The following is a 13,978-nucleotide window of genomic DNA, read 5'->3' as shown; positions in this document are numbered from 1 at the left end:
TATCTTGTTTGTGATCGAACTTCAGCCAAAACGGTACAAGATAGCGTGACAATTGTAGGCCCATCTTACTCACTGTCATCGCTTTAATGGTAAAAATGGTAATTTTATTGAAATTGGTGTTATATTTTAAAAGTTATTCACATTTTAAAGTTTTTTTTTAAACCAGCGCATGTGCAGTTGGGGCCGATCCTCACCTAAGATGGCCGCCAGACCAGCGCCGACACTTACGTAAGATGGCTGCCAGGTGACTGCGCGTGCGCAGTTGGGGGGAGGGTCGTCATTTTCGTCCAGCTCCCACTTCCCGCCAGACACCCGAATGGTTCCGCGGCCCACGTGGGGGGAGCGTCACCGCCGCCACTCCAAACCCCGGGCGTTACCATCATGGCCGCCACTCCGCCCCGGAGCCGTTCCAGAGCCGCCGCCATCACCGCTGCCGCCGCTACAAACCCCGGGCGTCCCCATCATGGCCGCCGCTCTGCCCCGGAGCCCCCACCCCGCCATTACCGCTGCCGCTGCTCCAAACCACGGGTTTCTCCTTCACTGCAGGGCCCCGGAGCCCCGCTGATCCATCGCGCCGCCGCTGCTTCTTCTTCCCACTCTAAACCCCGGGCGGCTCCATCATGGCCGCTGCTCCGCCCCGCCCTCCAGCTCCCGCTCAGCATCGCCACTCCTGCTGCTGACCTCCGAACCCTTCCGAATTTGGCAGAAAGCTTCCGCCTTCTTATTTCATTTCCGCCATTCCGATTTCACCTCACATCTTTCCGGAAAACACATGCCTTGACACTTGCTCGCCCCACCGCTCGCCCCACCCCACCACGCCGCGCATCTTGCCTGGCCTCGCCGCTCGCCCAGTGTCACCAGTCCGGGCCGGGCCTCGTCGTTCACGGGGCCTCTCCTTGCCGCTATATTCGCCGGGCCGGGCCTCAAACCTCGCCAGGCCTCGTCTCACCTCATCGCTCGCCGGGCCTCGCCTCGCCGCCCACCAGGCCTTGTCTTGCCGCACGCCAGGCCTCGCCTTGCCGTCCGCCGGGCCTCGCCGCTCGCCTCGCCACCCGCCGGGCCTCTCCACTCAGCGGTCCTCACCTCGGCTCGCCGGGCCCCTGCCTCGCCGGGCCTCGCTTCGCCGCTCCCCGGGCCTCGTCTCACCTCACTGCCTGCTGGTCCTCACCTCGCCGCCCGCCGGGCCATTGTGATTTGCTGTTGAAGACCACTGGAGCAAGTATGTCTTCAATGAAATCAGATATGTGCAGTTTTAAATGAAACTCTTTCTTCATAACTTAGTCATACATTTTATGTCATTGTTCTTTTATTCAATATCTAGAGAATTGGGATGTGTACGGAAAAACCAAAATAGAAAAAACAAAACAAAACAATTTTTTCTTTGTTGTAAAAAGCATTTCTGTTCAATAACCTTTCTATAAATACCAGAACATCCTCATGATAGGCCTGACATTGTACATGTAGTCCAAGAACAACAGACTATTGGAGTTAATAGTTGTTTTTCACACATGAATGTAGCACAACACGTACACGCATTTGGTGTGCATACTTTTTTTTGCTGAAAAGTTGCATTAGGTGCCATATTATGAACTTTGATGTAAAATTCTGAATTTTGGACATCAAAATTATGAATTTGTAAAACCAAATGTTGGGAGGTCTGTTCATGAACCATACTGTGACCACACCTCTCTATGTTGGAAGAATGGAAGATGCAGAAAGAGATTCCCGAAGCCGTTTATCGAAAGCACAAGGTGTGGAGATGAGTCACATTCTCTGTACAGGAGACGATCTCCAGATATGGGAGGATTTCAGGGACATCAAGAAGGACGCCGGGATCAACCTATTACTTCTGAATGGGTGGTTCCCTGTAATGCTCAACTCTTGAAGTTGTTCAAATGTCACATCAACGTTGAGATATGCTCCTCTGGAAAGTCGGTCAAATACGTGTTCAAGTACACCTTGAAGGGGAGTATAAGAAAATAACTGCAGATGCTGGTACAAATCGAAGGTATTTATTCACAAAATGCTGGAGTAACTCAGCAGGTCAGGCAGCATCTCGGAAGAGAAGGTATTGGGCGACGATTCGGGTCGAAACTCTTCTTTAGACTGAAGTACTTTCCTTGAAGGGGAGTGATCGAGCAGTTTTTAGAGTTAACAGTGATGATGAAATTGCACAGTACTTTACTGGCAGATACATTGGTCTGTCAGAAGCAGTGCGATCAATCCTTGGATTTCCAACTCATGAGCGACGCCCTGCTGTCATTCGACTCCAGGTACATCTACCACAAGAGCAACAAGTCCTCATCAGAGTCGATGCTGGTCGGCTGGTGAGAAATTAGGATATTACGTGAACAACTTTAACTGAATTCATGGAATTGTGTTCTCGAGATCATTTTGCAAGAACACTATACGATGCTGATGTACCCCGATTTTACATATGGAACAATAAGAAATGGCAAAAAAGGAAGGTTGGGAAGATAGTGGAATATCTTCCAGGTATTTTTGAAGCCAATGTTCTGGGACAAGTGTATACCGTTTCTCCAAGATGTGGTGACCTCTACTACTTGAGACTGCTTCTCTATCACGTAAAAGGCCCAGTATCCTTCCATTCATCGAGGACACATGACGGACATATTCTTCCTTCCTTCAAAGACATCTGCATAGAAAGAGGTTTGTTGCAAACTGACGACCATTGGCAACAAACAATGGAAGATGCTGAGCGGACAAGACTCCCCGAAGCAATGAGAGATTTGTTTGTTTTGCTGATGATTGCTGAGATCAACACTTCTCGACAATTATGAGATCGCTTTAAGAATTCAATGTCTGAAGATTACCTTCAAAGAGAATGGAGAACAATCGATGATCCAATTATTATGATTGATGAGAGGCATCATGATCAAGCTCTGTTGTATATTCAAGACAAGCTTGTGAATTACTACAAGATACTGGGATACTTCATGTGCCACTACCAAGACATGGAAGGATGAACCTTGATGGTGACAATCCAGAATTGCTGAGTGAATTGCAGTACAATAGCCCTGAACAACAGTGATTTGTTGAAGAGAAGGAGCCTCTGCTGAATGCTGAGCAAAGAGCAGTGTATGACCATGTGTGCAGCTGCTTGGAAAGGAATGTTCCTTGAATGTTTTTCTTTGATACACCAGCAGGAATGGGCAAGACAATTCTCACCAATTTGATCCTCTCCAAAGTTCGAGGTCAAGTTGATGTTGCTTTTGCTGTAGCATCCTCTGGTATAGCAGCTACATTGATGCCTGGTGGAAGAACTGCACATTCTCGATTCAAGATACCCATCGAAGTGACCGATAATACAATGTGCAACATTGAGAAGAACTCCAACATGGTTCATTTGATCAGGAGTGAGACTGATTGTTTGGGATGAGTGCCCGATGATTAGGAGGGAGAGTTTTGAAGCAGTGGACAGAACTCTTCGAGATCTATGCAAAAAGAACGATGAGCCTTTTGGCGGCATTCTTACCTTTTGTTGTGGCGATTTTCGACAACTCCTTCCTGTTGTGAAAAGGGGAAATGATGGAAAAAATTCCTGCAACAAGAAATCCTATTAATGTTCAAATTGTTATATTTTGCTATTCACATTTTAAACTTTAATAAATCCCTTTTCCACCTGCTGTGCCCGTCAGCCGCCCATGCACAGTAATACCTCCATGTTCCACGTCACCATGGAAACCCGACGGGCGGGAATGGCGGCGCCGCCGGAGAGCCCCTAAGAATGGAGGGGGGATAAGGGGGGATGGAGTGGGTGACTGGGGGGGTGTGAGGGGAAGGGGGAGTGGGTGGGGAAGAAGGGGGGTTGAGGGGATGGAGTGAGGGAGGGGAGAGGAGGGTGCTAGACCAATGCAGAAAAAAACACCATTTTAAAGAAAAATCGCGATTTTCATTGAGATGTATTTTTAAAAAAAAATTTAAAGTCATTTATTTTAAAGAAAAACGTGTGATTTTTCCCACGTCACAATGGCAACGCAATTTTTTTCAGTGTTGGAACTGGTTGCTGTGTCACAGGATTTCCTTGGGTATTTCAGGTACTGAAGCACTATTCTTGATCTGAAAAGCACTTTTCTTGCTCCGAAAGGCACTGAAAATGTTTTTACTTGTTAGTTTAAGAAAATAACTGCAGATGCTGGTACAAATCGAAGGTATTTATTCACAAAATGCTGGAGTAACTCAGCAAGTCAGGCAGCATCTCGGGAGAGAAGGAATGGGTGATGTTTCGGGTCGAGACCCTTCTTCAGACTGATGTCAGGGGGGCGGGACAAAGGAAGGATATAGGTGGAGACAGGAAGATAGAGGGAGATCTGGGAAGGAGGAGGGGTAGGGAGGGACAAAGGAACTATCTAAAGTTGGTTAAACTATCTGCTTGTTAGTTTTTGTTCTTTAGTCAGAGGGTGGTGAATCCGTGGAATTCATTGCCACAGAAGGCTGTGGAGGCCAAGTCAGTGGATATTTTTACGGCAGAGATAGATAGATTCTTGATTAGTACAGGTGTCAGCGGAGAGGGCAGGAGAATGGGGTTAGGGGTGAGAGATAGATCGGCCATGATCGAATGGCGGAGTAGACTTGATGGGCCGAATGGCCTAATTCTACTCCTATCCCTTATGATCTTATGACCATATGACTTGAGTTTACCATGTACTGCCACAATTTCAAATTAACCACATTTCCGGGTTTAAAATGTTAATTTTATATGTGGATTATCTTGCCCTAATTACATTCTTTAAAAATAATTAATCATGTATTTTGTTGGAGTTGACTTATGATATTTCAATTTCTATTTTAACTTTATCCATTCATTCCAATTTGTATATTACACTCTAAAACATTTTAAAAGTTAGTGTTTTATGTTGTGCATGCAGGAATCGAGAGCTCTTGAGATGTGGTTGGTTGTTCGGCCTGTTGCTTGATGTCACTGATACAGTTTAGGGTCTCGACCCAAAACGTCACCCATTCCTTCTCTCCCGAGATGCTGCCTGACCCGCTGAGTTACTCCAGCATTTTGTGAATAAATACCTTCAGTTTATCAGGGATCACTTGCCAACCATTGAGTTGAGGAAGGGGAAACTGATCAAGGGATGTTTGTGAGAACCTATCTTTGAAGAGGCCCACCTCCTTTCTTTAGAACATAGAACATAGAACAGTACAGCACAGGAACAGGCCCTTTGGCCTACAAAGTGTGTGCTGAACATGATGCCAAGATGCAACTCTTACCTTCCTCCACATAAGCCATACCCCTTCATCCTCTGCCTATCCACATGTCTATTTAAAAGCTTTTTAAACACCTCTATAGTATCTGCCTCCACTACCAACTCTGGCAGCACGTTCCAGGCACCCAACATTCTCTATGCAAAAGAATTCTCTGCACCACTCCTTCAATCTTTGTTCCTCTTACCTTAAAGTTATGCCCTTGAGTCTTTGACACCCGATCTATACCTCCCATCATTTTATACACTTCTGACAGGTCTCCCCTCAGCCTTCAATCCTGCAGAGAAAACAATCCTAACTTTTAGAAAACAACACTAACTTTTAACAAACAGAGATTCTTGAGCTGTGTGGTGCTGCCAATGGCTGCCATGGTGTGCTGCTCCTTGCTGTTTTGTATGTATATGTATGTTTGTGTTGTCTGTGATAATCCCACAAAGATCACTTTCATGAGAGAGGTGCTCCTGAACATCAGACATACGGTACCTTCAAACATGGTTCCGGATTTCTCTCACTCGCTGGGTTATGTGAACATACTCGTGGGCGGGGCTGTGGCTGCGTTCAAGGTCTTGAAACTGAGGAGGACCCGTGGGAAGCGCTCTGGAGACTCGCCCGACTCCGACGACGAGGATTACGCACACCGCCCCCGAGTATATTCCTCGCAAATCTACGTTCCCTCAAGAACAAAGTGGACGAACTACAACTCCTATGCCAGACTAACAAGGACTTCTCTCGAGCCTCTGCCCTGTGCTTCACCGAGACCTGGCTGTGTGAGTCGACCCCGGACAGCGCGCTGCAACTGGTCTTCAACTACACAGAGCGGACCGCAACACCGAGGCAACGGGGAAATCAAGAGGAGGTGGAATATGCTTCTACACTAACCGGGACTGGTGCAACGACATCACGGTACTGTCTAACTTCTGTTCCCCCAATCTAGAATCGTTCTTTATCAACTGCAAACCCTTTTACTCTCCGAGGGAATTGACCTCTTTTATTCTCGCTGGAGTTTACATCCCTCCCCCCCAAGCCTGCGTACGTGAAGCGCAAACGTAACTCACCGACCAGGTATTGAGGGGAGAGAGTGACATCCCCGACTCCGTGGTCATTGTTTTGGGGAACTTTAACAAGGCCAACCTCAGTCGTGAGGTCCCAAAGTACAGACTTCATGTTACCTGCCCCACCAGAGGGGAGAGGACACTTGATCACTGCTACACTTCAATCAAGAACGCATATCGCTCTGTTCCTCGGGCGGCTCTGGGTCTCTCCGATCATTGTTTAGTTCACCTTATTCCGACCTACAGGCAGAAACTAAAATCTGCTAAACCTGTGGTCAGAACAACGAAAGGTGGACAAGCGAGGGCATTGAAAAACTACAGTCCTGCTTTGACTGCACTGATTGGAATGTGTTCAGGGAAGCAACCACAAGCCTCGATGAGTACACACACACTGTGACATCCTATGTCAGCCTTTGCGAGGACAGTTGCATTCCCACAAAGACCCGGATCTGGTTCAACAACGACAAGCCCCGGTTCACAGCAGAACTCAGACAGCTCCGCCAGTCTAAAGATGAGGCCTACAGGAGCGGGGATACAGACCTCTACATGCAGGCCAAGTACAAGCTGAGAAGAGGAATCAGAGCTGCCAAGGAAAGGTTCACTGAGAAGCTGAGGAGCGAGTTCTCAGCTAATGACGCTTCTTCAGTGTGGAAGGGCTTGCAAGAAATCACCAGCTACAAGAGGAAAACCCCACGCTCCTTGGACAATCGTCAGCTGACCAACGACTGGAACGAGTTCTACTGCAGGTTCGAGAAACAGAAACATAACCCTGGGACCCCCTCCCCCCCCCACCCCCAATCAGCAATTGACCCAACATTGACCTCTACTGTACTCCATTGGTCAGAGGCATCTAATCAACAAAAACAGCCTCCACAACTACATTTCGACTCTTCCTCCAAGCCAATTTTGAATCCAATCGACTGGCTTACCTTGGATTCCATGTGATCTAAACGTCCAGACCAGCCTACCATGCGAGTTTTTGTCAAAGACCTTGCTAAAGTCTATATAGACAACACCCTCTGCCCAACCTTCATCAATCCTCTTGGTGACCTCCTCAAAAAGCTCTTATCAGATTTGTGAAACATGATTTAGACAATAGACAATAGACAATAGATGCAGGAGGAGGCCATTCGGCCCTTCGAGCCAGCACCGCCATTAAATGTGATCATGGCTGATCATTCTCAATCAGTACCCCGTTCCTGCCTTCTCCCCATACCCCCTGACTCCGCTATCCTTAAGAGCTCTATCTAGCTCTCTCTTGAATGCATTCAGAGAATTGGCCTCCACTGCCTTCTGAGGCAGAGAATTCCACAGATTCACAACTTTCTGACTGAAAAAGTTTTTCCTCATCTCAGTTCTAAATGGTCAGGACCCCTTATTCTTAAACTGTGGCCCCTTGTTCTGGACTCCCCCAACATTGGGAACATGTTTCCTGCCTCTAACGTGTCCTACCCCTTAATAATCTTATACGTTTCAATAAGATCTCCTCTCATCCTTCTAAATTCCAGTGTATTCCATGGATTTCCCATGTACAGAGCCATGCTGACTATCCCTAATCAGGCTGTAATCAGTCTGTGCCAAATGCTAATAGATCCTATCCCTAAGAATCCAATCCAGCAACTTTCCACCAGGCTCGCTGACCTGTAGTTTCCTGGCCTGCCCTCGTGAAAGTTTTAAAATAGCAGTGCCACATTAGCCATCTTCCAGATTTCCAGAACTTCACCTTTGGCCAAAGATGATATAAATATCTCTGCAAGTGTCTCCGCAATATCTTCCCTCGCTTCCACATGGTCCCAAGGATGCACTTGATAGGACCCTGTGGGTTGGTCCACCTCAATGCGCTTTAAAACTGTTAATATCTCCTCTTTCATAATTTATATTTGATCTCAGACATCGCAACTCCTATTCTTCATTTCCTTAGCTTCCATTGTCTTCTTCTCGGTAAAAATAGATGATAAATATTCATTTAGCATCTCTTCTGTCTTTTGTGTCTCAACATAAAGATGGCATTGCTGATCTTCAAAGGGACCCATTCTTTACCTTGATATTCTTTCACTCTTGATATATGTGCAGAATCTCTTAGGATTCTTTTTTTAATCTTGCCGAACAAATCTATTTCATGTTCCCTTGTTGCTCTCCTGAATGCTTTCCTAAGTGTACTCCTACACTTTTATTCACAGAGGGATTCATCAGGAACATGCTGCCACAGTATCTTGTGATCTCACTTTTAAAAGGCTTCTATCTGCCAGCCATCCTTTCAGCTGCAAATAGACTCTCACAAGTTCTGCAAGTTCTGTGCAACAATGTGATCTTTTACGGGGGACGGTCAACCAAAATTTCTGTCAGGAGGCTGCTGTTAAGGAACGTTGATCCTGACTATTCGGCCTCTCTCCTCCAAACTACTCTCTAAATACGATACGATATGATACAATAGAACTTTATTTATCCCAGGAGGGAAATTGGTCTGCCAACAGTCATAAAAACATAAGATTCATGACTCCACAGTCAAAAAGGCCCAACAGAGGATGTACTTCCTGCGGCAACTGAGGAAACACAATCTACCACAGGCAATGATGGTCCAATTCTATACTGCTATCATTGAGTCCGTCCTCACCTTCTCCATCATGGTCTGGGTTGGCTCAGCCACCAAGCACGACATCCGGAGGCTGCAACAGAGCATTCGATCAGCTGAGAAGGTTGATGGCTGCAACCTTCCCTCCATTGACAAACTGTACACTGCAAGGGCCAGGAAGCGAGCGGGCAAGATCATCTCTGACCCCTCTCACCCTGGCCACAAACTCTTTGAAGCACTTCCCTCTGGAAGGCAACTCCGGACTGTCAAAGCAGCCACAGCCAGACATAAAAACAGCTTTTTTTCCACGAGTAGTAGTTCTCCTCAATAACCAGTTTGTAGTCTCTTTTTTGCTGTGGTTTATTTTCACCCACATGTTTAGACCGTAATGTTGTATCCTTATTGTTTTGATGTGGTTATGCTTTATTCTTAATTGTTAATTGTATGATTGTGCTATCATTTGTGAGCGGAGCACCAAGGCACATTCCTTGTATCTGCACATACTTGGCCAATAAACTTATTCATTCATTCAATCATTCATTAATGTGACGAATGGAAAGTCCAAGATTGGGGATGTGCAAAGATTGGGGAGTAGGGAGAGGGGGAAGGAGAGCCAGTCGACCCCATGACAGAAAGGGGAGGAGTTGCACAGTTTGATAGCCAGAAGGAAGAAGGATCTCCTGTGGCGTTCTGTGCTGCATCTTGGTGGAAACAGTCTGTTGCTGAAGGTTCTCCTCAGGTTGACCAGTGCGTCATGGAGGGAGTGAGCTGTATTGTCCAGGATGCTCCGCAGTTTGAGGAGCATCCTCCCCTCCAAGACCACCTCCCACGAATCCACCTCCGCCCCAGGACGGAGCCAGCCTTCCTGATGAGTTTGTTAATCCTGTTGGCGTCCGCGGCCTTCGCCCTGCTGCCCCGGCACACGGCAGCGAAGAAGATGGCACTGGCCACCACCGACTGGTAGAACATCTGCAGCATCTTACTGCAGACATTGAAGGAGCGGAGCCTTCTCAAAAAGTACAGCCGGCTCTGTCCCTTCTTGTACGGGGCCTCAATGTTCCTGGACCAGTCCAGTTTACCGACAAAGTACACTCCAAGGTATTTGTACTCCCTGGTAAACTGCACATCCACACCATTGATGGAGACAGGGGACAGAGGTGTTCCTCTCCTCCTAAAGTCCACCACTAACTCCTTAGTCTTGTCGGTGTTGAGCTGCGGGTGATTCAGCCCACACCACTCAACAAAGTCGTTGACTCCACCTCTATATTCAGCTTCCCTCCCCTCACTGATGCAGCCCACAATTGCAGAGTCATCTAAAAACTTCTGCAGGTGCCAGGGGACAGAGTTATATCTGAAGTCCGAGGTGTAGATGGTGAACAGGAGGGGAGAGAGGACCGTCCCCTGTGGGGCCCCTGTGTTGCTCACCACCATGTCCGAGACACAGTTCTGTAGCCTGACATACTGTGGTCGTCCAGTCAGGTAGTTGGTGATCCAGGACACCAATGGAGCATCCACCCGCATCTCCATCAGTTTGCTCCCTAGCAGTGCAGGCCCGATGGGGTTAAAAGCGCTGGAGAAGTAAAAATACATGACTCTCACAGTGCAGTAAATGGGATGAGTGTTGATGTGCAATGGTCTGTGTGGATATAACGGGTGAAAGGATCTGTTTCAATACAGCACAAATCTATGACTGTCTGACATCAAAGAAAATATCCTGGGCTGGGAGAGTGATGTGGCTATGGTGACATTCATTGTATTTGCACATACTTGGCCAATAAACTTATTCATTCAATCAATCATTCATTAAAGTGACGAATGGAAAGTCCGGGTTACATCAAGGGTGCCGGCACTGTGGCACAGTTTGTGGAGCTGCTGCCTCACAGCACTGGAGTCCCAGGATCAACTCTGCCCTCAGGTGCTATCTGTGTGAAGCTTGCACCTTTATTTGTCCACGTTCGTGGAGTGTGCACTCCGGTTTTTCCCCCACATCTCAGTGGCATGCAGGTTTGTAGATTAATTGGCCTCAGTAAATTGTGCCTAGTACGCAGGAAGTGGTTACAAAGGTGGGATAACCTAGCACTCGTGTGAATGGGTCATTGATGGCCGGCGTTGTGTTGGCGGGACGAAAGGTCTGTTTCCATGCTGTATCACTAAACCAAACTGGCGGCACGGTGGCGCAGCGGTAGAGTTGCCGCCTTACAGCGAATGCAGCGCCGGAGACTCAGGTTCGATCCTGACTACGGGCACCGTCTGTACGAAGTTTGTACGTTCTCCCCGTGACCTGCGTGGGTTTTCTCCGAGATCTTCGGTTTCCTCCCACACTCCAAAGATGTACAGGTTTGTAGGTTAATTGGCTGGGCAAATGTTTTACAAAAATTGTCCGTAATGGGCGTAGGATAGTGTTAGTGTGCGGGGATCGTTGGGCGGCACGGACCCGGTGGGCCGAAGGGCCTGTTTCTGCGCTGTATCTGTAAATATAAAAAATTCTAAACTAAACTATACCTGTCGGGCCTTGTCTCTCCTTCCTCATTATTATTTTTATTAGCAGGATAAACACTCTACACAGTGACCTGCACCTGCCTTCCTCACACACATTGTAATTAAAGTGAATTCTTGATACACCCTTTCGTTCCCGGGCTGTAATTTTAGCTGTTTCGCTGCCGGGGAAACTGATTCCAGTCTTCCCTGAAGATGTTGAGAACAGGAACGTAGCCTGAGAGGTTAACCTGAGTTTTATGTTTGACATGCTTAATACAGAAGTGTTTATCTATCCGACCTAACAAGTCAGATGTGGTCTGTGGAAAAGACCACATGATAAGGGGTCCGCAAAGAGATTTAAATTTAGAGATATAGCGTGGAAACAGGCCCTTCGGCCCACCGAGTCCGCGCCGCCCAGCGATCCCCGCACACTAACACTATCCTACACACACTAGGGACAATTTTTACATTTTACCCAGTCAATTAACCTACAAACCTGTACGTCTTTGGAGTGTGGGAGAAAGGCTGGAGGGGTGCAGGCCCTACTGATCCATTCTTTGGGTGTGTTCCCCAATGGATTGTGTAGGAAGGAACTGCAGATGCTTGTTTACACCGAAGATAGATACAAAATGCTGGAGTAACTCAGCGGGGCAGGCAGCATCTCTGGTTAGAAGAAATGGGTGACGTTTCACGTCGAGACCCTTCTTCGTTTCCCCATTGGAATCTCAGTCAGTTTACTTTAGCCGTCGTCTTTGATCATATAATACAGCCTTACATGACACAGTGGGACGTTTCCAGTCGGAACCTATCAAGCAGACACTGGTCACTGCGGTTTCGAGTCCAAGCTGTGCCAATGTTACTGTTATCTAATCCTCTATACGAGGCAAGCCAAGCCTTAGACAAGAGTCACAGTTACTCCTGCCAAAGTAATGGATGAATGGCATAAGTTAGTGGAGATCATATATCATATATCATATCATATCATATCATATCATATCATATCATATCATATCATATCATATCATATCATATCATATCATATACATACAGCCGGAAACAGGCCTTTTCGGCCCTCCAAGTCCGCGCCGCCCATCGATCCCCGCACATTAACACTATCCTACACCCACTAGGGACAATTAAAAAAAATAAAAATTTACCCAGCCAATTAACCTACATACCTGTACGTCTTTGGAGTGTGGGAGGAAACCGAAGATCTCAGAGTAAACCCACGCAGGTCACGGGGAGAACGTACAAACTCCTTACAGTGCAGCACCCGTAGTCAGGATCGAACCTGAGTCTCCGGCGCTGCATTCGCTGTAAAGCAGCAACTCTACCGCTGCGCTACCGTGCCGCCCAACGGAGATGTGTTCAGTTGTCAATGAATGCGTAAAAAGTTTCCTGTTTTATACAATTGGGGAGAACGTGTGTGTGGATCATACGTGAGATGAGTGGTCCTGGGGATTGACAACATCACAAGGGGCAGCCTCATTCCATTGTGCAAGCATCAATTTAGTCCTTTGCACCATTCTATTTCTATGAATCACCAGTGTAATTGGGCAGACCTTGTGACAAAGATGCTTATTTTTATGTTCCGGGTTGTTGAGGGAAGTTCATGGATATATCCAAGGGATGCTGCTTTCATTTAACTAGCGAGATGACTTTCATTACCTCAGAGCAGGTCAGAATTCAGCTTCATCGTGTGTTGGTTTCCCCCAGAGGACAAGGCAACCTGCACATCCTGCATGGACTCACCTATTGGTTTTATGGCGTCCATCATGACAGAGCCCATTCTGATAGCTTGCAGCAGTCCCGAAAGCTCTGGGGGCTACTTTTGCTATCAGCTTGCAGCACACCACATCATTCCTGCACTCTACTTACAGCTATCTCAGGAGAATAATCTTTGATTACTTTCATTCCCTTTCATGATGACACCATGTTCACTCTCCCACTCTTCAAGTGTCTCCCCCTCAATGGAAGATACTGACGTCCGTAACAGGGATTTCAATTTCGGAAGCTGTTCAACATTGTCCAGAATCACCATGTGAAAGCTCGGCAGGATACTTCCAAATCTGCAGTTCATAGAGCCATAGTCATACAACGCAGAAACACGGCCTTCAGCACATCTCATCTGTGACAATCAAGATGTTCTTCTACCCTCATCACATTTGCCTGTGTTTGATCCATCTCTCTCTGAACCTTTCCATGTGCACACATATCGCAGGGATCCAAAGTTAGATAAAATAACTCTCCTGTGGTATATCATAGAAACATAGAAACATAGAAAATAGGTGCAGGAGTAGGCCATTCGGCCCTTTGAGCCAGGACCGCCATTCAATATGATCATGGCTGATCATCCAACTCAGTATCCCGTACCTGCCTTCTCTCCATACCCCCTGATCCCTTTAGCCACAAGGGCCACATCTAACTCCCTCTTAAATATATCCAATGAACTGGCCTCCACTACCTTCTGTGGCAGAGAATTCCACAGATTCACCACTCTCTGTGTGAAAAAAAAGTTCTCATCTTGGTCCTAAAAGACTTCCCCCTTATCCTTAAACTGTGACCTCTTGTTCAGGACGTCCCCAACATCGGGAACAATCTTCCTGCATCTAGCCTGTCCAACCCTTTAAGAATTTTGTAA

The sequence above is a fragment of the Rhinoraja longicauda genome, chromosome 4, assembly GCF_053455715.1.
Source record: "Rhinoraja longicauda isolate Sanriku21f chromosome 4, sRhiLon1.1, whole genome shotgun sequence".
NCBI lineage: Eukaryota > Metazoa > Chordata > Chondrichthyes > Rajiformes > Arhynchobatidae > Rhinoraja > Rhinoraja longicauda.
Note: the sequence above shows the minus strand (reverse complement) of the source record.